Source organism: Amblyomma mixtum, chromosome 10 (genome assembly GCF_055824585.1).
Source record: "Amblyomma mixtum isolate Tamu chromosome 10, ASM5582458v1, whole genome shotgun sequence".
NCBI classification, from domain to species: Eukaryota; Metazoa; Arthropoda; class Arachnida; order Ixodida; family Ixodidae; genus Amblyomma; species Amblyomma mixtum.
In genome coordinates, this window is record NC_143021.1 from 162,033,099 (window position 1) to 162,059,645 (window position 26,547).

A 26,547-nucleotide genomic window follows, 5' to 3' on the forward strand; every position below is an offset into this window, starting at 1 on the left:
TTTTCCATGGGGCGTTTCTCGATTACTTCTTCTATATCGGCTGATATTAGCGCTATTTGTTCACCGTTTAATTTTGCGTTGCCTTTTTGACTTCGCTGCACTTCTCTTTTGTCTACGGCTCCCAACTGTAGACTAATACGTTTATCATACGTTTATGATCACTTTTTAGGCTGGACGTCCCCTCTTCGTCTATTTCAATTATTGTAATGCACTGCGACATTAGACAGCGCCATCCTGCGGTCAGCGAGCGAAGCGCAGCGTCTCCTAAGCTCCCTGTCTGACGGACGGGCATTCCAAAAATAGTGGGGGCGCTGGTCAAGCCAAGCCGCGGCAGAAAAAGCCGAGTCGAGTATGGCGCCAGGAAGAGCACGTTAGTGCGCTTGCTTTTGTCACGCTACCTTCGTTGTCAGCAGTTTATTCAAATTTGATGTTGTGACAGCTCGAAACAACAAAGCGTGCGTGATGAGGTAGCTCTGCCTGACCGGTGCATTAGGAGTTATTCGCTTAGTTGTCATTTTGCACCCGTGACATTACTGTATGCCACCGACACTGACGGACATCATCGCCCAAATCCCAACCCACGTCTGCAGCATGTGAGACCCTTTCAGCTTCATTCGTCCTCTGTTGTGTTTTGTTGTTGTTCAGCAAAGACGGGATATGTGGAACTGTAGTGCCGCTCAGCGTGACCCTGTTTGCTTCGTGAAATACAGGCTGTACGTCTCGCCGGCGGACGGTAAACAACTATGCTTTGCTTGTTGGCTAACTGTTGGCTGAACACCTCGTCAGTTGTTCATTCTTGTAACATTGTGCACAGGTAGTGTCTTCTACTGATGGAAGCGTCGTGCAGGAACCATGCTTAAACATTATGATAATAATAGTTAAATTCCGAAACGTAGCATTAGGCAGGGACTCAACCTCGATGATTACTTACTGTGCTAGCTACACAAAATGTGCCCCTTGCGCTTTGGCCCCGCATATCTCAATGCAAGGTGACGCTCTTGACTGAAAGGAATGTGAGCAAACGTTTTGAGAGTAGAACCGTCAGGAAAACGGGGTGGGGGGTGACATTGAACGGGAGGGGGTAACTCGAGTGTGAAGCAAGCAGAACAGGGGAACGCGTGAAAAAAAAAAAAAAAAAAAAAAACACCACATAGCTGGCGGAGTGAGAGAGTGAAGGAGGTCGCCGAACAGCGGTGCACGTCTCGAGAAAGCGCAAAGGTGCGAAAAACGTGGAGCGCTTATAAGGTGAAGTTGACAAAAAATTTTGTCAACTTCACCTTTTCCGTGCGTCGTCGCTACTTGGCAGTAGCGACGACGCACGGAAAACAACGCCTAACGCTCCGTTTGCCCGGTTCCGCAGGTCGTTCCCGCCCCTTTGCATCGACAGTTTCTAGCCGACCGAGCATTCCCTCCGCTTGGACGCGCTGCCCTTTACCGGACAACCGGCACCAGGGGACGTAATCGTCACCGACGAGGGGCGTCTGCTATCACCAGCAGCAGTGACGTACCGCGACCCGGATATAAAACCGCTATCGCTGGCTACCTTCATCACTTGGCAGTAGTGACGACGCACGGAAAACAACGCCTAACGCTCCGTTTGCCCGGTTCCGCAGGTCGTTCCCGCCCCTTTGCATCGACAGTTTCTAGCCGACCGAGCATTCCCTCCGCTTGGACGCGCTGCCCTTTACCGGACAACCGGCACCAGGGGACGTAATCGTCACCGACGAGGGGCGTCTGCTATCACCAGCAGCAGTGACGTACCGCGACCCGGATATAAAACCGCTATCGCTGGCTACCTTCATCACTTGGCAGTAGTGACGACGCACGGAAAACAACGCCTAACGCTCCGTTTGCCCGGTTCCGCAGGTCGTTCCCGCCCCTTTGCATCGACAGTTTCTAGCCGACCGAGCATTCCCTCCGCTTGGACGCGCTGCCCTTTACCGGACAACCGGCACCAGGGGACGTAATCGTCACCGACGAGGGGCGTCTGCTATCACCAGCAGCAGTGACGTACCGCGACCCGGATATAAAACCGCTATCGCTGGCTACCTTCATCACTTGGCAGTAGTGACGACGCACGGAAAACAACGCCTAACGCTCCGTTTGCCCGGTTCCGCAGGTTAGTGCTTGGCATTTACACATAGAAATTTTGCATTTCTTGTCCGTCGCCGCTGCTGCCAACTGGTGTGTGCCCTGTTGTTCTGAAAATGTCGAAAGACGCGGCAAAAGTAAAGGATGAAATGCGAGCCGATCTGTCAAAGTTGAAAGAAGAGATAAAGCAGGAACTGAAAGCTTCACGAGAATCTGTCGAACGAAACCTGCGCAATGAAATCCGAATAGTTCGCAATGAGCAAACTGAGATGATTAAGAGCATTGACCACGCGCATGCTGAAATTGAGGACCTAAAAAGGGAACTAAAAAATGAAAAGGAAAAGAACGCCAAGTTGGAGCAAGTAACCAACGAATTGAGCGTGGCGTGTGCTGCTCTGGAAAAGCAGACAAAGGAGCTTGAGAGAAAGCTTAATCATGCGGAACAGTATTCACGAAGGTCGAACATTGAAATTAAAGGTGTCCTGAAGCAAGACGAGGAAAATGTTCTTAATCTTGTTACAAACCTTGGAGATGCTATTCATGAACCTATCACTGAGTCGGACGTAGCGTGTTGCCACCGAGTGCCCACTCGTGACCCTAATAATTCAAACATTGTTGTTCAATTTAAATCCCGTGTAAAAAGGGACGCAGTGCTGGAAAAGGCGAAAAAAGTACGTCTGACAAATGAGGACATCAGTGTAGATTGTTCTTTGCCAACTTCACCACCGATTTATGTCAATGAACACTTGACACCAGACAACAAAAGGCTTCTAGGCGCTGCGATTGCGAGAAAGAAGGAGGTCTCGTGGAAACATGTGTGGACGAGGAACGGCACTATTCTAGCCCGCCAAACTGACGATTCTTCGGTGGTTCACATTTACTCACAAGCAGACTTATCGAAGATGAATTAGGGACGCCGTAAAGCAGCACACGTGGAAATGGCTCTTCTAACATTGCCAATGGAGGAATCGCCACTTTTCACACCTTCACAGCTCAACGCATATTTTTCCCAAAACAAAGACAAATGCTGCCAAATCATACATTTGAATATGCAATCGGCCGTAAATAAAGCTGACCAACTAACAAACTTTTTATACAGCTTAACCTGTCCCTTCGATGCCATTCTATTGACAGAAACATGGTATCGCTCAGACGTTGACGTCATCCATCTTCCGGGGTACAGATCATTTTTTCTTAATCGTACTACGAAGCGGGGCGGAGGCGTAGCAATGTTGATCAAAGAAAACTATTCCTGTGACATTTTATCTGATCACTGCTTAAGTAACGATGACATAGAAATGCTGACAGTTAGGTGTGGCGGTCAAGCTTTTTGCGTTGTTTATCGTCCCCCACATGGCAATACAGCCAATTTTTTTGGCAGCTTCGAACACGAGTTATCTTTTCTTTCTGAAAACTTCTTGGCGTGCATCGGGGGCGATTTCAACATAGATATGAACACAAGCAGTTCAGTGCAAGAGCGCATGTTAGTCACCATACAAACAGCTGGCTTCCAAAATGAAATCCGCGGACCTACACGTGTTACCTCACATTCTTCTTCTTCTTTGGATTTACTAATCACCAATCGCGAGGATGCGTCATTTGCCGGTCGTATTGCGATAGACATTAGCGACCATCTTCCTATCTTCGTCCGTCTTCAAAAAGAACCTTCCGCAAAGACAGCCTTGAAAGTCCGTCGACAGCTACTTTCCCAAAGCCGCCTTGACCATTTCAGGAACAGTATTTCACTTGTGAACTGGAATCCTGTTTTCCAGCACACAACACCCGATGAATCATACAGTGAGCTCCTTCGGCTCTTTCTCCCAATTTATAATGAGTGTTTCCCTATCGTTGAGATAAAACCTTCAAAAAAAGCACGAAAGCCATGGATGACTGCTCGCTTGGTACGACTGGTAAAAAAGAAACACAAGCTCTTCGCGACTTTCATAAAAAGTAGAGCCCCCGCAGTGTTAGCCACTTATAAGTCGCTAAGGAACCGCTTAAACAGCGAAATTAAATCATCTAGGACTGCCTACTATAATAACTTGTTTAATGCGCATCTCTCAGACCGCCCGAAAGAAAAGTGGAGACGCCTAAATATTCTGCTAAATCGAAATAACCAACATCAGGACCTCGCGAGCCTAGTTATGCATGGCAAGGAAATCGCTGGGCCGTCCCTTGCAAATGCCTTCAACCAATATTTCACTGAAGTTGGATGCAGTCAGTACAATCCAGGTATGTCTAGATTTTTGGGCAACAGGCTAAACGAATCGATGTTTCTTGAACCAACCGACGAAGCTGAGGTTTACTCGGTGTGCAAAAGTTTAAAGAACACGACAAGTCTTGACCCAAGTAATATTCAAAGTTTACCTGTAAAATACGTACTACCTTTGATCGTGCCATGCCTTACACATGTTTACAATACCGCGCTTCGCACAGGACGTTTTCCCGCTGCCATGCAGGTGGCCAAAGTTGTGGTTATTTATAAAAAAGGTGATAAAAACGTTCTAGGAAATTACAGGTTAATATCTGTACTACCTTTTTTCTCCAAGGGGCTAGAGCGAATAATGCATCGACGTTACTACAATTTCCTACAGAAGCACTGTGTAATAGCCAACTGTCAGTATGGATTCACAAAGCATAGATCAACTGAGCATGCTCTGCTTGATCAAAAAGAATACATATTAAATAACTTCGAAGCTCAACACCTCACCTTAGGCGTCTTTGTAGACTTTAGCAAAGCATTCGATACACTGAATCACGAAACTCTGTTTAAAAAACTCGACCACTACGGTATACGTGGCCACGCCCTCTGCCTCATTCAATCGTATTTCAGTGCTCGTCGCCAGTATGTTGCTTTAAATCACTGCTCTTCGGACTTGTTAGCAATAACAAACGGCGTGCCCCAGGGCAGCCTTCTGGGGCCGCTCCTATTCAACATATATATTAATGACGTATGCAACATCAGTAACTTAGTTAAATACATCATATATGCTGACGACACCAGTCTATTTTTGTCCTCACCTGACATCAAAGAACTAACTAGCACCGCAAATACAGTTTTGTCATCATTATCTGAGTGGTCATCTTTGAACTCATTAAAAATAAACAAACTAAAAACTAAAGCTTTATTGTTCCATCCGAAGGGGCAGCATATAGGCAGTGTGCCACCACTCTATTTCGACAACGCCCCCATTGAGTACGTGGAAACCTTCACATTACTCGGAGTGGTATTTACTGCTACTATGTCGTGGGACGCTCATGTAAGCAAAGTGTGCCTATCCCTTTCCAGATATATTGGGATAATTTCGCGAAATAAGCATATTTTACCCGCCAAAACTAAGCTGAATCTGTACTATGCGTTCTTTTATTCTTATGTATCGTATTGCTTCCTTGTATGGGGACAAACCACAGCATCTAACATCCAGAAGCTTCTAGTACTGCAAAAAAGAATACTTCGCGTAATTGCTAATGTACCGTATGATGCTCCGACACGTCCTATCTACCAGCAATACAGAATGATACCCGTAACAAGAATGTTCGATTACAGGTTTGCATCCTTCTATAAAAAAATAATAGCCGAAGACGACACATTTCTTTCTAGCATTGTGACACTTACACCACATCGGATACCGTATATGACACGACAGCGTATCATCTATTCATTACCACGATGCAGAACAAACTATGGCTTTTCCACACTAAAATACATTCTTCCCAAATACTTGAACACGCCCTTTTACGACATGTTGCTCAGCATGTCTGTCTCGGCTATTCGAAATGTGTTTGCAAGCTAGATCCCACGGTATGCGTACCCATGTATAGAATTCTATTGCATTGAACCGTAAATGTTGTGTAAAAATTTTATTCTGTTGTGCGGAAATACTACTTGTCCATGCAAAATGAAAACAGTTTCCTTTCATGCATTTATTTAAAAAAAGTTTCTTTTTATGCACGTATTTAAAAAAAAATGTTTCCTTTTATGCATATATTTACATGCCTTGTCTCTCCGTCTACCTTGCGTTGTTACCAGTGTATGAAGTAACCATCATAGTCGCTACCAAACTGCCTCTTTGTAGGGGTGGCGAGGCTTGTCAAGCGGTCGTAATGACTGCTTTTTTCTTGCCGCCCTCAGTTTTTGTAAAAAAAGCTGAAATAAAATGATTGATTGATTAATTTGCATAAACAGTTGAAGCAAGAAAGTGATTGTCGGATAGGTGCCCAAAGTATGCGAGGAAGGCGAAAGGGGGTGGAAAATTCCTGGAACCTCATCAGCTTGCAGGTGAAAGGAAACAAGCAAACCACATTAAAGAAGTCATTTCAAAGTGGCAATGTGGCACTCTTAGATTGTTAATGGGAATGAACTGGCAAGTAGGCAAAGAAATACCAAAATACACTGCAGCAGTTTTAGATGCAGTTTCTATCAGTCTGGTCAGTCAACTGGGGCCGAGTATTTGTCAGGAGAGGTGATGGCTTTGTCAGAAGGCTGCATTTCTGGGGGAAAAGTGCACGGGGTTCATGCAGTGCATCAGCACTCGATCAGCAGTGCATCAGCAGTGGTGGTTCAGTGGCTGTGGAGTTCACCTGTTCATCCCCAGGTTGCGGTGGTTGATCCTGGACACGGTGACTGCATTTCAGGAGGGGTGAAATGTGAAAATACCCGTGCTTTGTGCATTGTTCACCATCACCACCATCAGACTGACTACACTCACTACAGGGCAAAGGCCTCTCCCATGTCTCTCCAATTAACCCTGTCCTTTGCCAGTTGCAGCCACCGTATCCCCGCAAACTTCTTGAACTCATCCGCCCACCTAACTTTCTGCCATCCCCTGCTGTGTTTGCCTTCTCTTGGAACCCACTCCATTACCCTTAAGGACCAGCGGTTATCTTGCCTTCGCATTACATGCCCTGCCCAAGCCCACTTCTTATTCCTGATTTCAACTAGGATGTCATTAACCAGCGTTTGTTCCCTCACCCACTCCGCCCGCTTCCGATCTCTTTAACGTTACACCTATCATTTTTCTTTCCATAGCTCACTGCGTTGTCCTTAACTTAAGCCGGACCCTCTTTGTTAGCCTCCACGTTTCTGCCCCATGGGTGAGTAACGGTAGGATACAGCTGTTATATACTTTTCTCTTGAGGGATATCGGCAAACGGCCATTCATGATCCGAGAGAGAACCTGCCATATGCCGTCCACCCCATTCTTATTCTTCTAGTTATTTCCCTCTCATGAACCGGATCTGCAGTCACTACCTGCCCTGAGTAGACATATTCTCTTACTACTTCCAGCACCTGGCTACCAACTGCGAACTGTCGGTGCATTGTTAGACGTACAACTCAAGAAAGAAGTAGCAGATGCTTCTTAAAAGAGGCCCTCTGGGCGTTGACTGATTTTCATGATGCCGCGGTTAATGCGATTAAACTGTGGTTGATCCCTTTTCATCTGTTTTCTCTTGTGATTTCATGTTAGTAGGTCTAAGGGGATAAGGCGCGACGCCATTGGCTGGAGACCCTCGTTTAAGGGGCACGTGCCGCTTCGTTTTTGAGGCGTATCTGACTACAGTGCACGGTGGACAATCCCACGTGGCTAAAATTAATCGGGTGCCCTCTGCTGCGGTGTCTCTTGCACCAGGTGCTGCATGCACCATACTTGATGCTGAACATATCTGTAGTTGAAAAGAAAAAAAAACTGCAGGGTACACGTCAGCTCCACCTTAACCCTTTCAGGCGCCATATTTTGTTTTGACTGAAATCGATTATTTTTTCACCTGAGTAGTGTATTCAGGCCTCAAGAAAGGGAATTCGTTAGTTTTCGAATGTGAAAGACAAACAGGTAAGTTTTTACAACGATGTGGAGGATTCCGTACAAAGTGTCAGATTTGTTAGAAATAATAACATTGAGATGTTCCTTCCTTCCCTTAAGGCGTGCTTCAGGTGTCCGCTGAGATATGTGAGACAGATACTGCGCAATTTGCTTTCCTCAAAAACCAATTTAATTTAATTTCTCGTGTGTCAGGTAAACACCCTAGGGGTCATGGAATCGCTTTGTGTTTCGAAGATTCACATTACGCTCGAAATTGAGCAAAAACCATCGATGCTCTCACTCGCGGCAAAATCTGTCTGCACAGAAATGGCGGACAAAGTGCTACCTAGCTCACTCTTATGTGAATCATAGTCTAATGGCCGAGTCACACTGAGGAAACAGTCCGCCAACCCGTCCGACAAAACAGTGTTTTCGTCGGGTTGGCGATCCTGTCACACCGCGTCAACACGAACAGAGGGTAAACATGTCGCTGTCTCCCGCCAGCCTGTGTTGGCCACATGTGCGCCGCTTGTTCACAAACTCTCTGTCACACCGGAAAAACCACCTCAATCGCGTTCCCCGGCGCTTCTCTGCCTTTGCTCGCGCGCTCTCCTCCGTGCGTGTGCACAACCGCGGAAACTGGAGACACCTTGCGCTGTCGTAGCTACTGGCGGTTTTGCAGAATATCGAACGAACTATGATCGTGCGCGGCGGCTGAGGTGCAGCCTTGCTCGATTCTGACTCGGACGACCAGCCGCCACCGCAGAGAAACCGCGCTGGATGATCGACTGGCTGAGAAGGGCGCCTGAGAAAGGCGTTTTCGAAAACTTCATGCGAAAGAATTAAACACGGACTACATGCGTCTACTTTCTGTGCCCTGTGTCTACTTCTACACATTTTGTGTTTTGCGCTGCTGTTCCACAATGCATTATCAACCCGGCCGGTCACTACAAATCACGCCACAATTTCGGCAGATTCATCGAGTTTGTTCCAGGCTCTGAGAGTACTAAAAAAAAAGATATAATTGTACGCATCATTCTTGCAATCAAATGGGAACCCAGTAAAGTTATTCTGATTGCTATCTCAAAGAAAAAAATGCAGCACTGCTTTCTTCTTCATCTCAAGTTCAAAAATAGCAGGACAGGTAACTGGTAACTCGCGCTCACCTGTGAAATACAGTCCCAACTAGCAATCTCTTGAAACACAGATTCCTTCAGATCACACCGTTGATATTTTGGGTCTGTTATATCCCATGGAAAACACCTCTCTTCAATCATTCCGATCAGGTCACTTTCCCGGCGGCACGAGTACGACGGCAGCATGTTCACGCGAGCAACTGGCACGCTCGTATGCCGGCTCCTGCTCGGGTGGTTCTAGCGCACAAACCCGTCAAGAAACTTCTGGAACCCGCAGCCGAGGCAGTCCCTGGAACAGGACATTCCTTTTGGCTCCCTACAGAACCGCGTTCGTCAGAAGTGTACGCTTGCTCACAAGAATGCGACGGGGAGAGAACGTGCTTCTCCACGGCGGCCGCACCTGCCAGCCGACGGTGGCCAGGGCAGCCTTCCCGTCTGTATGCACCCGCCTGCAAGACGCCGTACCGCAGCAGACAGCATTACCACGATAGGAAGCGCTCTTTTTTTGCACTTTGCAAACGAAGTTTCCAAGCACGAAAGGCACAAAAGCGGTGAATCACCGCAAAGGGCTTGGTTTGTTCGTGCGGTGTCGCCAGGAAATTCGCCCGGCCGGCGAACAGCGCCAACCGTGTCCACGAACGCTGTTTGTTTGTTGTTCCGGTTCCCGGAAGCTGTCATACCGAGGGAACACCCCAGAAACCTGTCTCGTTTCCCTGCCGTTCGTGCAGTGTGACAAGAAGTTGTGGGACAAGTTGGTTGGGCGACTTGTTGACGGCTCGCTTGCGAACATGTTTGGTTCATGTCGCTGTTGTGTTCCCGCAGTGTGACTCGGGCTTAAGAGCACTTACTGCTGGGCTAGTTGGTTTTGGTTCATATTTGAATAGGTTTTAGGCGCAAAAAACAGACAGACACATAGGCAGGTAACAGGACGAAGCGCCAACAAGCGCCAACACATGGCGCTTCGTCCTGTTACCTGCCTATGTGTGTCTGTTTTTTGCGCCTAAAACCTATTCTCTTATGTGAAATATTATTTACGGCATTCGCTACATGGTACAAAAAAGCAACAACAACATCTGCAACAAGAAGAGTGCTCAATTTCACTGAAATAATGAAATCACAGTTAAGTCCTGCGGTTTCCTGGAAAAATCAAAGTTTTCCGCTTGCGCAATTGCGTAAAAGCCCGGAAAGGGTCAAGGGTATGACATGATAGCGTTAATGGATTAGTGCACATGCATGCGTAATTGGCCATCCTCTACTTTGCGCGCGGGGAGTCCCCATACCACTCCTGGCACAGTCGTGCAGCAATTGAGCGATGCGCCACTGCCCTGCCAAATGGTTGTTTCTCACACAGCCATTGGTGGGGCTTGTGAGACACACATTGCTCTTCCCGAGCAACCCCTTCCGATCGGTCATTAACTGCCACAGCGGGCGGTTTGTTCAAAATCCGGTGGGCAGGATGTGATTACCTTGGTAGCAGGTGGTCCACCTGCTTTCTCGCTCATGCCTCCAATGACTCCAGATTTTCTGCATAAACAGGAGCCTTAACGCCATCGCGTTAAAAGCGGCAAAAAGTTTGCCCATCTCCAGGAGACAAGCGTGCAGATACTCTCCGGGCTCAGAGCCTTCTTGATTCGTCTGGTGTTTGTATGGAGGTGTAGGTGAATTACTAAGATTTTCTGTAATATCCCTAAAATTTTGATCTTAAAACCCACATCTCCCCTTAACTGCCAGTCTCATGCTGTGCTTTGATGTCGTCATCAACTTCCATCTGTGTGCAGTTGATCCAGGACACGCCGCTATCACATTTCCCACTCAAACCGAGCCTTGAACCGAAACTGAAGTGAAAACTGAAGTGCAAGCACATGTAATTCGCATTTGGCCTAACCACGTTAAATCATAGCTTTTTTTTTTCCACTTTGCTAGCAGTATTGCTGGAGGTGTACGGAAGTACTCTAGCCTGCACCTGAAAGCCATGCAGGGCCCCAGAATGGATGTGTGCATTCCTCCTTTCTGCTCTTTCCTGTGGGAAGCCACGTATTTTTCACTCATCCAAGGTAGGCCAGTTGACTTTGGACCCTGGTGTCGAGTGGCAGCAAGAGGATATGTCTACTTAGGGCAGGTAGTGACAGCTGATCCAGATCATGAGAGGGAAATGACTAGAAGAACAAGAATGGGGTGGAGCGCATATGGCCGGTTCTCTCTCAGATCATGAATGGCAGTTTACCAATATCCTTCAAGAGAGAAGTCTACAACAGCTGTATCTTACCGGTACTCACCTATGGGGCAGAAACATGGAGGCTGACAAAGAGGGTTCAGCTTAAGTTAAGGACAACGCAGCTAGGTACGGAAAAGAAAGATGATAGGTGTAGCGTTAAGAGATTGGAAGCGGGCGGAGTGGGTGGGAGAACAAACGCGGGTTAATGACATCCTAGTTGGAATCAAGAGGAAGAAGTGGGCTTGGGCAGGGCATGTGATGCGAAGGCAGGATAACCGCTGGTCCTCAAGGGTAACTGAGTGGATTCCAAGAGAAGGCAAGCGTAGCAGGGGGCGGCAGAAAGTTAGGTGGGTGGATGAGATTAAGAAGTTTGCGGGAATACCGTGGCCACAACTGGCGAAGGACAGGGTTAATTGGAGAGACATGGGAGAGGCCTTTGCCCTGCAGTGGGAGTAGTCAGGCTGATGGTGATGATGATTGCGAATAATAGGGGTGCGGACAGGTGTCCAGAGGAGAACTTCATCACCGCCTTGAAAGGAGACAGTACAGTGGTGCTAGTTGAAACCGCATTTTCGTTCTTGCTGGGCGACCTCAGTGTTCACGCGCGCAAGGTGACGACAGTGGGCTATATGAGAAGCAAACTGTTCGCCCAGCAACGTGGAGAGACTGGGACGGAGAAGAAGGTGGTGTTGAATAGAAAAGAAGGTTGGTGGCCGTAAACCATGAAAGGGTGCAGCCATTGGTGCGCTGAATTGTGGAATTATATGCAAAGGTGACGAAGGTCAAAATGTTGTCCTGTTTCCTGTGGTCAGGACTGATGTATGTGGATATCATGTCGGACAACGTGCAGTGAAAATGCTCGATTAGGTCATTGGTTTGAGGATGATATCTGGAGGATGTCTTGTGGTTGGCGTTGGCTGCGCAAAGTACCTTCCCAAGTATTTGCGAAAGAAATGTCTTCCCACGATCGTAAACCAGCGTATGGGGAGCACCACGGCGCGTGATGATTGCACGGAGGAAGAAGTCGGTGGCTTCAGAAGCGCACTGGATTGTAGAGCGGCTGTTTCAGCGTACTGTGTCAGCTGGCAATGTCAGTGACAACCCGCATTTGGCCTAACCGCACTAAATCGTAGCCCCCCCTTTTTTTTCCACTTTGCTAGCAGTATTGCTGGAGGTGTACGGAAGTACTCTAGCCTGCACCTGAAAGCCATGCAGGGCCCCAGAATGGATGTGTGCATTCCTCCTTTCTGCTCTTTCCTGTGGGAAGCCACGTACCTTTCACTCATCCAAGCTAGGATTCTGAACCCTGGTGTCGAGTGGCAGCTAATGTCTACTGCTTGACTGCTGTAGAGATAGCGCTGCGACACTTGTTGATTGAGTTGCGCATGTCTCCTTACGTTTTTTTCTCATTCTAAGCGTGCTTTGGCCCGATTCGGGTTGGAGTTTCTGAGCTCACATTAACGAAGGAAGACAAGCAACCTGACACGTTTGTTTTTTTTTCGCAGCTGCAGTTGTAATAGAAGTGTTCCTGTCCGGAGGGCCACTTGTGGGCGGACAGGCTTCGCAGGAGGTGTTCGCAGCTGCACAGAGGCCTTCAGCACTGAGGAAGCACCAGCATGCAAGTTATATTCTCAACGTTGTGCTCCGTATATGGAGCATTGCATTGCTTGTAGAAGCCGAGGTAAGTGCTTCTCACTTCAGGCCTCTGTCTTGCTTGCGCTAAGATGGTGCTTAGCAGTGACGATGAGCAGCTGGTTTCACATTGTTTGAATGTAGAGGCAGAGGCCAGGCTTGTAAGCTGTAAAGGGGAGCGAGGCAGGTACCACGTCCTGCGATTGTACCAGTACAAAGCAAATGGGCAGTTGATGGAACCATGCCAACCACACCGATTTGCTCACCAATAGCATCCCCAGCCTGGTAAAAAAGAAACTAAACGAGAATGCCGGTAATTGAGATTATTCACTGAAGAGGAATCTGAACTTGTATTTTTATCGCTGGAACTCGATCTACACGTTGCGAGCATTCTTGGAAACTTCAAATTATTGCCCTGTGCGGCCGATTTCCCTAATTTAAATCGGATTAACGTCGTGCTCCCACCTTTTTTTTTTAATTCCCCGCAAACGGTGGGAAGAGTTGACCAACCTTTCACCCAGTCCCGTGGCGGCTTGCCGCTCTGCCATCGGTGGAGTGATACGTAGTGATCAGCGAAAGCAAAGAGTCCACGCGTATTTTTATTTCCGTGGGCCTAATTTGCAGCTGTGCAGTCTCTGACTAGACCTATTTATTCCCGGAAGCCTAAAAGAAACAAAATAAAAGCGAAAGCAAAGTTGCCACACAACTGCCTGAAAGGCACTCCATGCATTGGTCGACCCCTCCCACCATATGCAGGGAATTCAAAGAAAGAAAAGGCAGGAGCCAGACGTTTCAGAAATATTTGTTAGCATAACTACTTTCTGCCCATTTATGTTTCAAGAGAGTGTTGTTTTGGCTGCTGTCAGTGCCATAGCTATCATTTGGACCGGATATCTCCGCAGCAGACTTTTTGTTTGCTATCCCTTTAAGTTTTGTACAAAGCCTGCAAGATTATAAAGCCGCCAGGTGACTGTGCGCTCCCAGATCGCGATGCTAATTGGTACCCCACCCTAAAACCTGCTCCGATTAGAGGAGGTTGGGTAGGGAAAGCCACGATGGATAAACAGGTTACCGGTCACAGCATGGGTCACAGCGATCGGTCCAGGTAACTACCATAGCCACCGTAACCATGCCATGTTGCACAGATAATTTCTTGCAGTCCAGTTCCAGTATGGCCATGCCTCTCTCGACGAAGCAAATTGTGGCGCATGTGTGGTACTTGCCTTAAAGAGCAATGCCATTTTCTTTTGCTTATGGTCTTGGCCTTGCCACATGTTTACTGCGCACTTTGTTTCTTCTTATTTAATTAAACAGACACTGATGACAGGTTGAAGTTGACCTGTATCAATAGACTGCCTTATTCTAATGACAAAGGCTTTCACTGAAAACGGAGCTCTTATAAGCTAGAAAAGGAAAAAAAAAGTGGAAACAGGTGTAGCCACCACAGGACAATTTCACTAGTAAACTGTGCATCAACATAGTTTTTTGGGCATAGATCCCAGAGGTAAGGAAGCACCAGCATTGACGAGTTATTTTGGTGTAGACGTGATGAGTTTGAATCGAGTGGTGGAAAAACACACAAACGCAATTTTCCCAGTTATAAACGCATGACCTGCTGTTGTATGAACATTGACACACCCAGAAAAATGCAATAGAATAGATTTTTACTGAGAACAAAAATAATGATACGGTTGTCCTCATTGTCATAACTTTTTTCTGTGAAGAGGCTCTGTTCAGATTATTTTTTTGCATAGTGACTATGAATCAAATTGTACATTGTGGGGCTTAACGTCCGAAAGCAACATATAGGCTATGAGGAATGCTGTAGTGGAGGGCTCCGGGCTAATCCAGACCACCGAGGGTTCCTTAAGGCGGGACACTGGTCTGGGACCAAAATATGACCAAAAAATCATTTTCAAAAATGACATTTGTGGAATCTACAGATATTATTTTCCAACTGTACCAGTTTTTTCCTTCAAGAAATCTGCATTTTTACCATAATATTAAATTCAGATCATCGTGTGACCTGAATTTATGCAGCAGACAGTTTAATGGCATGAAAATTTTGGGCCTCTGGCTGTCTTAGTATGTCGATATCTGAACATCCAGGACAGACAGAGATGTCATACTGTTTGCTAAGGGAAGCTGAAGGCACAGTGTGTGCAATAATCGAAGCAGATCTGTTCAATCGCACTTCAAAAATTTATAATTTTGCAAAGTTTATAGATGCATGACATTCACACCTTGAATACTGATATTCCAAGTGCTGTAAAATTACTAATGAGGGTAAAATGGAAAAATGGTTTTGATTATTGCACTCTGTACTCACCATACTATATAGCCATGGATTAAAAATGGCTCTTTATTGAGCAGTTTTTTTTGCATGGAGGTACTAATGAATGACTAATTAAAGCTGATTATCTTGGAAACTGACTAATTTATGAGAAACGGCTTGGTTTAGGTTTGGTTTATGGGGTTTAACGTCCCAAAGCAACTAAGGCTATGAGAGACGCCGTAGTGGAGGGCTCCGGAAATTTCGACCACCTGGGGTTCTTTAACATGCACTGAAATCGCACAGTACACGGGCCTCTAGAATTTCTCCTCCAAAGAAATTCAACCGCCGCGACCGGGTTCGAACCCGCGTCTTTCGGGTCAGCAGCCGAGCACCATAACCAATTTATGAGAAACGTAATTTCATTGTTGAAATCAGTATAAAAAAACTGAGCAAGGTGGTGCAGTTTCACTAGGATTGGGCTAAAAACAAGAAAAATAGATCTAAGACCAGTGTCTCCCCTTAACATTTCCTGACATCCCACAGCACACGGGTGCCTTTCACATTTCGCATTCATTGAAACGTGGCCACCGTGGCGAGGATTGAACCTGGATACGCCAGTGCAGTAACCGAGCGCCCCCCCAACCACTGAGCCATCACGGTGGGTTTATAATACACAAGCTCGCATTGGAGAGGACATTTGGCAAGAACACAAGCTCGAGATCAGGTGTGCACCGTTTGTCCACTGTATGCCAACCTCGTCACTGAGTACTTCAATTTCAACTCCTATTTATATGAACCAACTCTCTACCCTGCAAGTTCAAATTGTATGGTTCTACTCTGCGAACAGACCAGAAGCTTGGAATTGGCGACGCCTCCAAGGGAGTAATTAGTGATTAGCAACCACCCAAAAGCAACCAGATGGCTACGAAAGAGCGCCAAAACTGATTTCACAGAAACCTCGTAGTTGAAGAAAAATTCATCCTGGTCCAGGGTTAAAGCGAGGAAATGAAGCTATCGGCTGTAATTCATGTGCAACCTTGCCATTGGTCATCCATCTACCCTGTGGTACAGGTGATGGTGTTGTTCATGCCTGATAAATCTAGCGTGACTAAAATTTAATACTACAGTGGACTACAGTGGATGGGGACTACTACAGTGGATGGGGACAAGGAAATATGTTTGATGTATTGGTAGTTTCGTTTAAGGGCTGTGACCCCCCAAAGAAGCTGTGCAAGGTGGTTTGCTTCAGGCTGGTGTGCCGCTTCTTTACCAAGTATGCATCCATCCTGCTTAGGCTGCACGTGGGCTCTAAGCGTCCTTCTTTTTGAAAGAACCGCTGAAGCACCTCTACTGCCTGGCTTGCCTTGTTGACTGACACTGGGCAGTCCTGGCTGTCGTCGTGACCGACCTCTTCCTCTTTTTTATCACGGGATGCTTCTTCAACTTCTTTCACGATGTCGGATAAAGTGTCCTCATGGCAGGTAATGACGTCATCATCAATAGCCTCATATGCCTGCACAGATAGCATGCCAGTGCTGCACGCGGGAGCCAGAAGACTGAAAGCGGCTTCCACTTTGGCAACACCAGTGGTTTCTTCATCCATGGCCACTGCTTCTGTGGAGAAGCCCGCATGATTGAAGCATCGCTGGATGGTAGTTGCGGTAACTTCGCCCCATGCATGAGCCACAATGTGAATGGCAGAAAGAAGGTCTATGCTGTAGACCTCGTCTCTGTCCATACACAGAACCATGTCCTTCTCAGGACGTGGCGATGAAATAGCACTTTCAGGTTGCGAATGACACCCTGATCCATGGGCTTTCGTGTTGACAGGGAGGAACTATAGCTGAATAGAATTTAGTTCTCTCAATTCCCCATGCGCCGGGCAGTTGTCCACAATAACACACTACCTTCCTGCCTTTCCTTGCGAACTCCTCTGCCTCAACCAGGTCTCGAAAATGGCCTGAGTCATCCACGCCTTGGTATTGGCACGGGCAGTTCTTTCACACCCTTAAAAGCTCTTTGCTTTCCTGATAACCAAAAGCTTCAGTTTTTTGGAGCCGTCCATGTTGGCTCGTTAGTGACTGCGACATGGCAACTAGCGTGGAAAGCACAAGGACAGCGACAAAAGGAACCGACGGGGCAGCACGCTAGACTTCAACTGACCTTTTAATGCACACAGAACAGATTTTTACTCTTGTATTCGGCGCATGCTCAGGAGACTGTACCCCCGCCCCCTTCTCTTTGTCACGAAGCAGGTTGTCATGTAAAAGAGTAAACATTTAAACCAAATTGACGTGCAAGTTTTTCGACAGATAGATTATCTCTTTTTTCGTGAGGGCTACTGAGGGTGTGCTCACGCACTTGTCCCCTGCCTTATCAATACAAAATGCTTCAAATATCTCCCTATCACCCTGCCTATGAAGCCGCCTCAGCACTCTCGTGTGGCTAAAGAGTGGAACGCATTTTTCTTCATTACCGCCTGTTGGTTTTACTTTGCATTTTGCGGCAATGTGCGGCCAACTAGCCCAAATACACACCAACTAGCCCAACTGTCTTCCATGATCATGTTGGCTCCAAGCAGCACAGTGACACGATCTTTGCTGTGTTTTTCCCCAGTGCACTTCTCACCTTTGAAGCTCAGAGACTTGTTGGGAAGGAGCTTATAAAAAAGCGCCATTTCATCCACGCTGAAAATGTCTTTGGGATCATAATTTGCGAGGACGTCTTGGAGCTTCTGCTTCTGCCAGTCTCTGCAAACATCCTTGTTTACCGCGGCACTCTCACCTGCTGCAGTGTGAAAAACAAGGCCATGGCGCTTCTTGAAACGACTTAGCCAGCCGTCACTGAATCTGAAATCTTCAATTTCCATTTGGAGTGCGATCTCTCTCGCCTTCTCCTCCAAAATAGGCCCGCCTACCGGAATGTTCGAGCTTCGGGCCCGCTTAAACCACAGGAAAAGTGCCTTCTCGAGCTGCCCGTGGTCGGCCTGGCACATTCTTTTTCTGTTGGAGGTGAATGCGCCGCTATCAAATGCTGTCTCAATCTTCTCCCGATCCTTGAGAATCCTCGAAACTGTGCATTTCGGAATCCCGTGCCGTTTTGCGATTGAAGTTTTCGGTTCTTTGCCACGCTTCAAGTCTTGGAGAACCTTCATTTTAGTGTTTAAAGACAATGCATTATGGGGGATGCTTTTTCGTAGTCGACTCCATAACCACGAACGTGAAAAGCAAATAACGTTGAGCAATGAACTGAGTAACAAGCGCAAAGTGCAAAATGTCGTCAGAGGAAAAAAAATTTGTGCGGGATTGGATTCGATTGGATTCTGTGTATCGGTCCGCAACGACGAGAGACTGGCGATGTCGATACAGCGCATCTTCGGTTTCCGTTTCGTTTATCCGTGTTGCTCGCAAAATGGAGTTTCGATTGTCGAGCTTGACTTAGTACAGATATTAAAGGAAATAAAATAAGTGTTTTGAAATTGTTTCATTTAAGAGGCATTTTCGTTTATGCGAGTTTCGTTTAGTGCGCATCCACTGTATATAAGGCGGTTCGAAAGCAACTTTTTTTTTTTTACATGTGCCTTCACCATGTTTTTTGATGTCAAGGCAAGGCAGCATCATCAAGGCAGATGTGCAAAATGTGCTCTAAAGGCTAGCAGCTGAAACAAGGTGGGATTGGGCTCTGTAAGTCATCTTTCTCGTTGCACATCGAGGGAAGAAACCAGAGTCATGCCTGTGCACATTGAGGGTCAGTTGGCAACGCCTCGGATTCGTCACGATTCTCGGTTGCAGGAGTGGCGTTTTGGCGCAGCGTTTGCGCACTTTCAGAAAAACCACCGATTTGTAGCAGCATGGTACAGGTTTAATGAAATGGCAGGTTGGCACATTGGGCACGACATTCCCACCACAGATCATGTAATGATTGCACTATGAATAAGATGTGCTAAGCTGATAAAAATCTGCTTTTCAGCCTAACCTATTTTCTTGCGATGCTAGAGCCCCCTGTCAAGACACTTTGGTGCCATATTTGATGGAAATTAATTCTAAAGGCCGACTGGATTACTAGTGTCATCAGCAAGTGCCACTGACATCTCGTGTACAGCAGAAAACAGATCTTGGCAGACATCATTCGCGGAAGGGAAGGCTTGGACTGGTTACTTACCCGTGTTCAACTAAAACAGCAGCTTAAAGGGGCCCAGAAACACAATCTTAGTTGACTGTTTTGCCTGTTGATCGCATACAGTGAGTTATAATGGTGCTATTAGCGTCGGTAATACTGCGTATATTCCGTTTTTTTATATTTTAATGCCCTCACAAAAACAAATTCATGGCTCTGATATTGTCCCCACACAGTGGCGGGTTTTAGCAGCGGATATGACATCACCTGGCACGAGCTTGATGATTGGACAAACAGTAAATATACTGCAAGTTGTGTGAATAAATAGAGACACATTTTGTCACCTGTCTGCGTTTTATATTAGATGAAGAAAACAACTTGTTTGTCTTAGATAAAAGCCCTGCAAAGCAAGTAAAATAAAAATACACCACCAGGGGCTCTGGCACGGAAACGACGCTGCCAGTCTCAGCAAGAACGAGTTGCAGAGAGCAGGCAACCATGGAGTGCAAACTTCCGCGTCGTGCTCTGGCTGACTGTTTTGATTGGTTGCGCCAGGTGCCGTCATTGGGAGAGCGAAATAGGAGTGGGAAGCCCCGCCAAGATCGAGTTGAGGGCAGCGTTTTGTTTGCTTGTATTTTGAAATTCCTTCATTGAATAACTCCCGTTCCTGTGCATCGATTACTATCATTATTTTTAAGTCAGCATCTGTGTGACATAAAGAATCCACGTAAAGTATAGCCGGTATCCCGCCAAGCAGTGTTTCGCAGCCCCTTTAAGGGGGGAAGAGGGTCTTAGAAATAAATTTTTATCAATGAAGTCACAACTATGAAATCTTCAGAGAACAAGCATTTGTGCATGCTGATTCCAGATATGTAATTTAATCTTGTGTACAACAAGTCCTTGTGCACTTATGCAATATGTTAGGTAACTTTTGCCGAGAGAGTGAAAGAAATTCTACTGCAGGGAACTTGTTAGATTGCATGCCATTGGTTTCTCTTGGCGTCAGGGCTAGCAATAAGGGTAAAATTATTAACCTACCTGTTATAGAAGGTGAGTTGTAGGATTTTGAAATCATCAATTTCTTCCCATCTGCGATGTGGCAAATTCAAAACCCTGTAACTCAACTTCTATGATAGGCAGGGTAATAATTTTGCCCTTATTGCATAGTTTGATGTCAAGACAAGCTAATGGCTTGCGTCCAGCAAGCTTCCTGCAGCAAAAGTTATTGAAAGCTGTAGGCAAAAAGTTACATAATCTAGAGGCCCGTGTACTGTGCGATGTCAGTGCACGTTAAAGAACCCCAGGTGGTCGAAATTTCCGGAGCCCTCCACTACGGCATCCCTCATAGCCTGAGTTGCTTTGGGACGTTAAACCCCATAAGCCAAACCAATCACCATCTTGCAAAGCATTAGTAATCCGCTCTTTGTCTTTCACAATACCGCTCACGATACTTTTCGCGATGCCGAACTTACGTGCTATTTCGGTCTTTGAAAGCCGGCCGGCGTGAACTTCAGTCAAAACTTCGATCTTCTCACGAAGCTCAAGCGGCTTTTTCCGAGCTTTTGGCTGATCAGCCATACTGGCAACACGACGAACACGGCACGAACTAAAACAAGCAACGGACACCATGATGTGACGGTGTACACACTGGTGGGAGATTGCGGAACACGGCAAGGTCACGGAGCACATGCATACCATGAACAATCGATAGGCGTACTGCACAGGCTCAGGTGTAATGTCCACCCTTTATAAAGGGATAAGCCCCACATCCAATCCAATCTAATCCAAGTTTGCACGGCTGGTGACGACGTGATGATGACACTGTCATGTGATCACTGTTGGGAGACAGCATTGGCTGCTTTTTCTTCTCTTTTTTTCTCTTCGCCTTTTTTTATTCTCGAGCTTTGCTGGCTTTTCTGGCTGGGCTGCGCATCATCTTTCTCTCTCTTTCTCTGCGCCCCGTTTCCTCCCTGCCCGAGCTCATAGGAGGAGTCTGCAAGTTCCAAGAACTCTGCGAACGTGACGGGAATCTACTGGCGCGATAAAGAGGACAGGTTATTGTTAGGAGTTGCTGCAGGGGGTGGGGGAGGGGGTGCAAGGAGTAGGGCGGGGAGGAGCAGCGGCAGTTCTGCTTTCACAGAATCCCCTTTTCAATGGAGACGCGGTTAGGCCGCTGTGCCTCCCCGCGTCGCACAGATGGTCGGCCACGAAAAAAAGCTTTCTTTTTTTTCCACTTTTTTTTTCCCTTTCCGCTGAAATACTGCTCGAATGGTTGATTAAAGCTGCATGGCTTGGGCGCGGCTGGTCGTAAAAGTTCATCTTAACCGATTAGCGCATGCGCAGTGTTCATCTTAAGCGGATTGTTTTTGCATTGACTCTATTTGAAACCAAACAAACGACCCCCACTGTTCATCTTAACTGAGAGTTCATCTTAAGCGAGTTAGTCTTAACGGGAGTCTGCTGTAGTTGGGAGTGGCGCTTCGTCCTGTTGTCTACCTTCGAGTTTTTTTTTTTTTTTTTTTTGCACCTTCTACTATTTAAATTTCATTCTATCCTCACCACAAACTCACCTTTTCAGACCTATTCAAACACCTTTTCACCTTTTCAGACTGCACATTGGACCATCAAAGATATTATCAGATGACCAAATGCATCCATTGTGCAGCCTTCGGGGCAGGTCCTGTTTTTTCACCGAAACCATGGCAATGTATTTAGCAATGTTGAACATTGCAGTAAAATCTGTTCATGCAAGCAGTGAGCTGCTGTGAGAAATGTTCATAGAACAAGTTCAGGGGCATAGAGATCCACAGATGTGCATACCAAGCACAAACTGTTTTTTTTTCGTCATAGTACGACAGTGATTTGTAACAAACAGCATTTTGTTCATTTGTTTTGCCTCTTAACCACTCCTTCCTTGGCAGCCAAAAGGTTGCTGGCAGTATTGAATAAACAAATGACGCAGTGCGCGCACGCTCTCTGTAGAACCTGCACATATGTCTTCGTGAGCACTAAGGGCCTCAGCAGCCTCCACCACAGTGTGGTGCGGCATTTCATCATACGCTTCGTCGTCATCTTCGGAACTCGGGTGTTCACCCCCTAAAGCTTCTTCCACGATTTCACTGTTGCTGAGATGGCCGGCAATGGCAACATTACTGTAGATTGCGACATAATCCCACAGCTGAACATTCGGTGGCAGAATGCTTCTGTAGTCTCTCTTTCGGGTTCCCGAGGGTCGGGTGCTGCCTGTGAGGCTTGTTTGTTCCTGATAACTAGGAGTTCCAGTTTAGCCGGTGAACACACTTCATTGTGCGTCATCATGTGCACTAGCTGAGCGTCCGGACTGGGACCGCTTTCCTCCTGCGTCACAGTTTTCGAGGTGTTGGCGGCGTGTCGAAGCAAACGCTCTGTCCACTGTTGTAAATCTACTAGCCCCTTCGTCCGGCTTTGCGAGCGGACATATCTGAAGGCATCCCAATTTGTGTGCGTCACTTCCCGGCGACGCTTCTACAGTGCGCTGCTCGGAAAGTGGTACATAGCACATAGTGATCGCTTCCTATGTTGATGATAAGATTCTCCCGTTTCACATCGGAGATATATTTCTTGCAAAGGTAAGGTCGGGGCATGTATCCCTGGTTGCACTGTTGCCAATCCGCATAGGTTTGTCGGGGTCAATAAGTAAGGTCTGCATGGGGTGCGTTAAAGTCTCCAACTTTCAGTTCCATTTTGAATGCGCCCTGTGGAGGAGGGTAGCTATTTTCGTGCTGTTGTCTTTAGGTGGACTGTATACATTGAGAATGTAGAGGAGAGACTGCGCGCGTTTGGTAAGATTTATGTAAAGGTTGTGTAACTGCATGGTGATTGTGTAACTGCAGCGCTACGTGAAATCATTCTTTGAAGGTTTTGGCCCCATGGTTTAATGCTGGCATATATGTGTGATGTCATTTCCGGTACACAGTCCGCGGTGAATAGGTACAAAGGATATGTTTATTACAGAGTACACGTATTCAGAAAACTTTCAGATGTATTCCACACAAAAGGAGTCAGAACAGTCAAGATTTCAAAGTGTTAAGCTTCCGTTTTTGAGCAACTTTTGCTTGCAGGCTTTTCAGCAGAATGTTTGTTGGAGCTCTAAGAATGTGATGCATGACCAAGTGAGGACTATGACCACTTTCACATTTGTCGAAACTGTCACCGTCTTTTATCAGGTTGGTAGCCAGAGTGAAAAGGGCCTGCCTTTGGTTCGCTAGAGAGTGAAAGTGCACAGCATACTTTCCACTTCGCAGCTTGTCCAGGACGATTTCAGCAGTCATTACAGCATTCACAAGTGGAGGTTGGGGGAACTTGAGCCCTCCGCGATTCATGGTTGCTATAATTTCTGCATTCTCAGTTATCTCCTTCTTCTACCAAATTAGCTTGGCAAGCAGTGCATGCAAGCTTTTTAAGTGCCGCATGGGCGCAGTATCCAGCCACGTACTTTATAGCTGGAAGATTTTGTACCTTCGTTTCGAAGTCCTTGTCATTTACTTCAGTATTGAACCTCTGTAGAATCGTCTCATCAATGCTGACAGGAGGTGCCCCTGAATCCATGTCTGGATGCGCCAGGGCTCTTTGTAGGCGAAGCTTGCGTTCGGATTCGAACACTTCTCTGATGGACACGTGGTACTGCGACCCAGAAAGCTGCCTATACTTGCCGAATCTTTCCTCCAAGCAGTCTGTCTGGAACTTCCCCAGAAGTACATAGTCAAATCCAAGGTCTTCAAGGCAATAGTTTGTTATCTTGACCAAGGCTTCCATAGTGAGACGCAAGGCACTGTGGGTCTCCCGAGTGAGAATTCCATAGTCAAACTTCAAACTCTCCCAGAGGTCAAGCCACCGCGTGATGGTTAACTTGTGGACACAGCTTTTCTGCAATGGGAGTCTGCAGGTCATCACGAAGCCGGCGTCCTTTGCTGAGCGACTTCACATTAACAATCATCCACCAGGTTTCGACAACCTTTAAAAATTCCGCTGTTCCAGCTGCATGCTGCAGTGCACAGCAATTGTTTCTAGAGCAGCCATGGTTGATAGGTTGAACGCTTTTAGTGCAAGCTTCACATTTTGCCTTTCCATTGTGGGGTTTTTTATTCAGTTACCCTAAAGGCCCGTGTGGGCATTAAATAGGGGGGGGGTTACAATAAAAGTTTAGAATACGGAGGAAATACACAAACAGGCGAGTGCACACAAAATTTGAACATGAAGCAAATACATCATTGCAGGTAGATATATGCGGCTCATACAACATTCACAGCCCCAGGAAGCACTTCAGACTGTCGACAAATGTGACGTGGTCAGTGATGGACGCCATGTTTTCCGGGAGCTGATTCCAGTTGCGAATGGCAAAAAGAAGCGGTGACTGAAAAAACAGATTTGTGCGGGCGAAAATGGGCTGTACTTTGTGTTGGTGATCCAGTCGTGGAAATACTTGGTTAGCTGGTACTACGTGTAGTGCAGAAAAGGATGAACGACTATGGTAAAGTTTGTGAAAGAAGGATATGAGCTGAAGCAACCGGCGTTTCTCAAGCAGAGATAAGTTAAGAGACCTTTTCATTTCAGATACGCTTGCTGTGCATGAGTAGTTCTTTACCATGAACCGGGCAGATTTGTTTTGAAGAGATTCAACTTTATTTATTAGATAGGTCTTTATTTATTTAGGTCTTTATTTATTAGATAGATAGGTATTTATTAGATTGGGGAGACAAATACATTTTTCTCGTTTAACCCCAGCTGACACAGTTCAAAACCACCGGACCGCACCCGTGATCGCGTACGCTACCGAGCACACGCCGACCACGGCAGGCCTTGCTCTGAGGGAACAGAGGAACGACACACTGGCTGACGCAAACAAGGCATTTATTGCTATAACAACAATAATGCCAGCTAGCAACAAAATACACTGAGGAATCGAGGGCGTCCAACTCACCAGCACAGTTATGAGCGAATGTTCGCCCGTGGTAGGGCAGGGGAGATACTCCGAGGCCGGGCAGAACGAGGTGCGGGGTGAACGTTCCTCCCCACGACGGTACGCGCCAGCCGGCGAAGAGCGGAGCCTCGTGTGAATGTCCGCGCTTCCCCGGCCCCAAACACAAGAGGACCATCTCTCCCCGGCGCGCGCGCAGCAAACACGCCATTCGTGGCGCTCATGTCGCTGTGACTCGAGCACCCTCCCCTGTTAGTTAAAGTAACACAACTAAGGAGGGTGCATTGCGGGAAAGCGAACCACAGGAGACGAGTGCGTATCTACACTATATTAGATGTGTTGAGGGCCTTTACTGACAGTGTTGGAGCAGCCTTGATAAGGCGGTCATGGAGGGTGGAGATCATGGAGGGTCTTGAACGAAGCAGTGATCATTTTTCGGTTGAAGTTCAAATTCATAAGTGAAGGAAAAAACATGCAGGTTCCATGGTTCTTTTGGTTGATCCAATTGTTCCGAATACATTTGAAGAAGTGAACAGGGTCAATAACGACAAAAAAAGAGGACGAGTGGGATCTGATGGGTGACGATAGGAGCTGCTGACTTTTGATGACAATCCAAAGAGGGACCTTGTTTTGCGATTGATAGAGTTATCTGTGATGACTGCAATGATGCGAAGCCCAACCTTTTCAAGCTCATTTCAAGTGGAGCACAGTGTTCTGCTGTTGGGCATTGATTTGTTCTACTGGCAAAATGTGAACAACACTTTTTTGTGATGACAGGAGGCTTTGAATCATAAAGACATGAGCTGTCTTTGCTGCGTTTGAAGTTTTGCGGCAGCGCCGACAATCGTGCTACCCTTATAATCAAAATATGCCTGTAGATGGATCTCACCCATCATGAGAACCACTGACTTCTCATGATCCATCATTGCACTCGCGAGCTTCTTCGCATAAAGCAGGTAAGAAGCATCCTGCTGCTCAGCTGCTGGATTTATGACATATGCGTTGCATACACTCCTGATCGTGGGCTGATGCGGCAATGTGAGACCTCCGTAGTTACGCAAGTACCTATAAGCATGAGGAGAGATGGTAAATAGGAGACCGGAAAATACCAACAGCTCTGAAGAGTACAGTCAAACCCCGTTACAACGAACTTCAGGGGACCGCGGGATAACGTTCGTTATTCTGAAAGGTCGTTATAGTGAAAGCCCAAAAATTAGCCATAACAATAGCATTACAGTAACGCAAACGTCCTACCTTTGAAACGGTACCTCCTTGAACTCGTTTCTCACACAATGCACACGTGATCGTCGGACAAGGCACATTTA

At 46.7% G+C, this 26,547-nt stretch overlaps 1 protein-coding gene and 2 pseudogenes across 4 annotated transcripts in view; 1 reads left to right on the plus strand and 2 right to left on the minus strand.

The window, feature by feature from the left end:
• Nucleotides 1-355: 355 nt before the first annotated feature.
• Nucleotides 356-26,547, plus strand: part of LOC149327550 (uncharacterized) — an 87,922-nt gene continuing 61,730 nt past the window's right edge. For all 4 annotated transcript variants that reach the window (XR_016285946.1, XR_016285948.1, XM_089562432.1 and 1 more), the window contains exons 1-2: nucleotides 356-593; nucleotides 12,749-12,924. The gene's annotated coding sequence lies outside the window, so the exon portion shown is untranslated. The remainder of the gene's footprint in view (nucleotides 594-12,748; nucleotides 12,925-26,547) is intronic.
• LOC149327551 (uncharacterized) lies at nucleotides 23,316-24,375 on the minus strand (annotated as a pseudogene).
• LOC149327552 (uncharacterized) lies at nucleotides 25,543-26,148 on the minus strand (annotated as a pseudogene).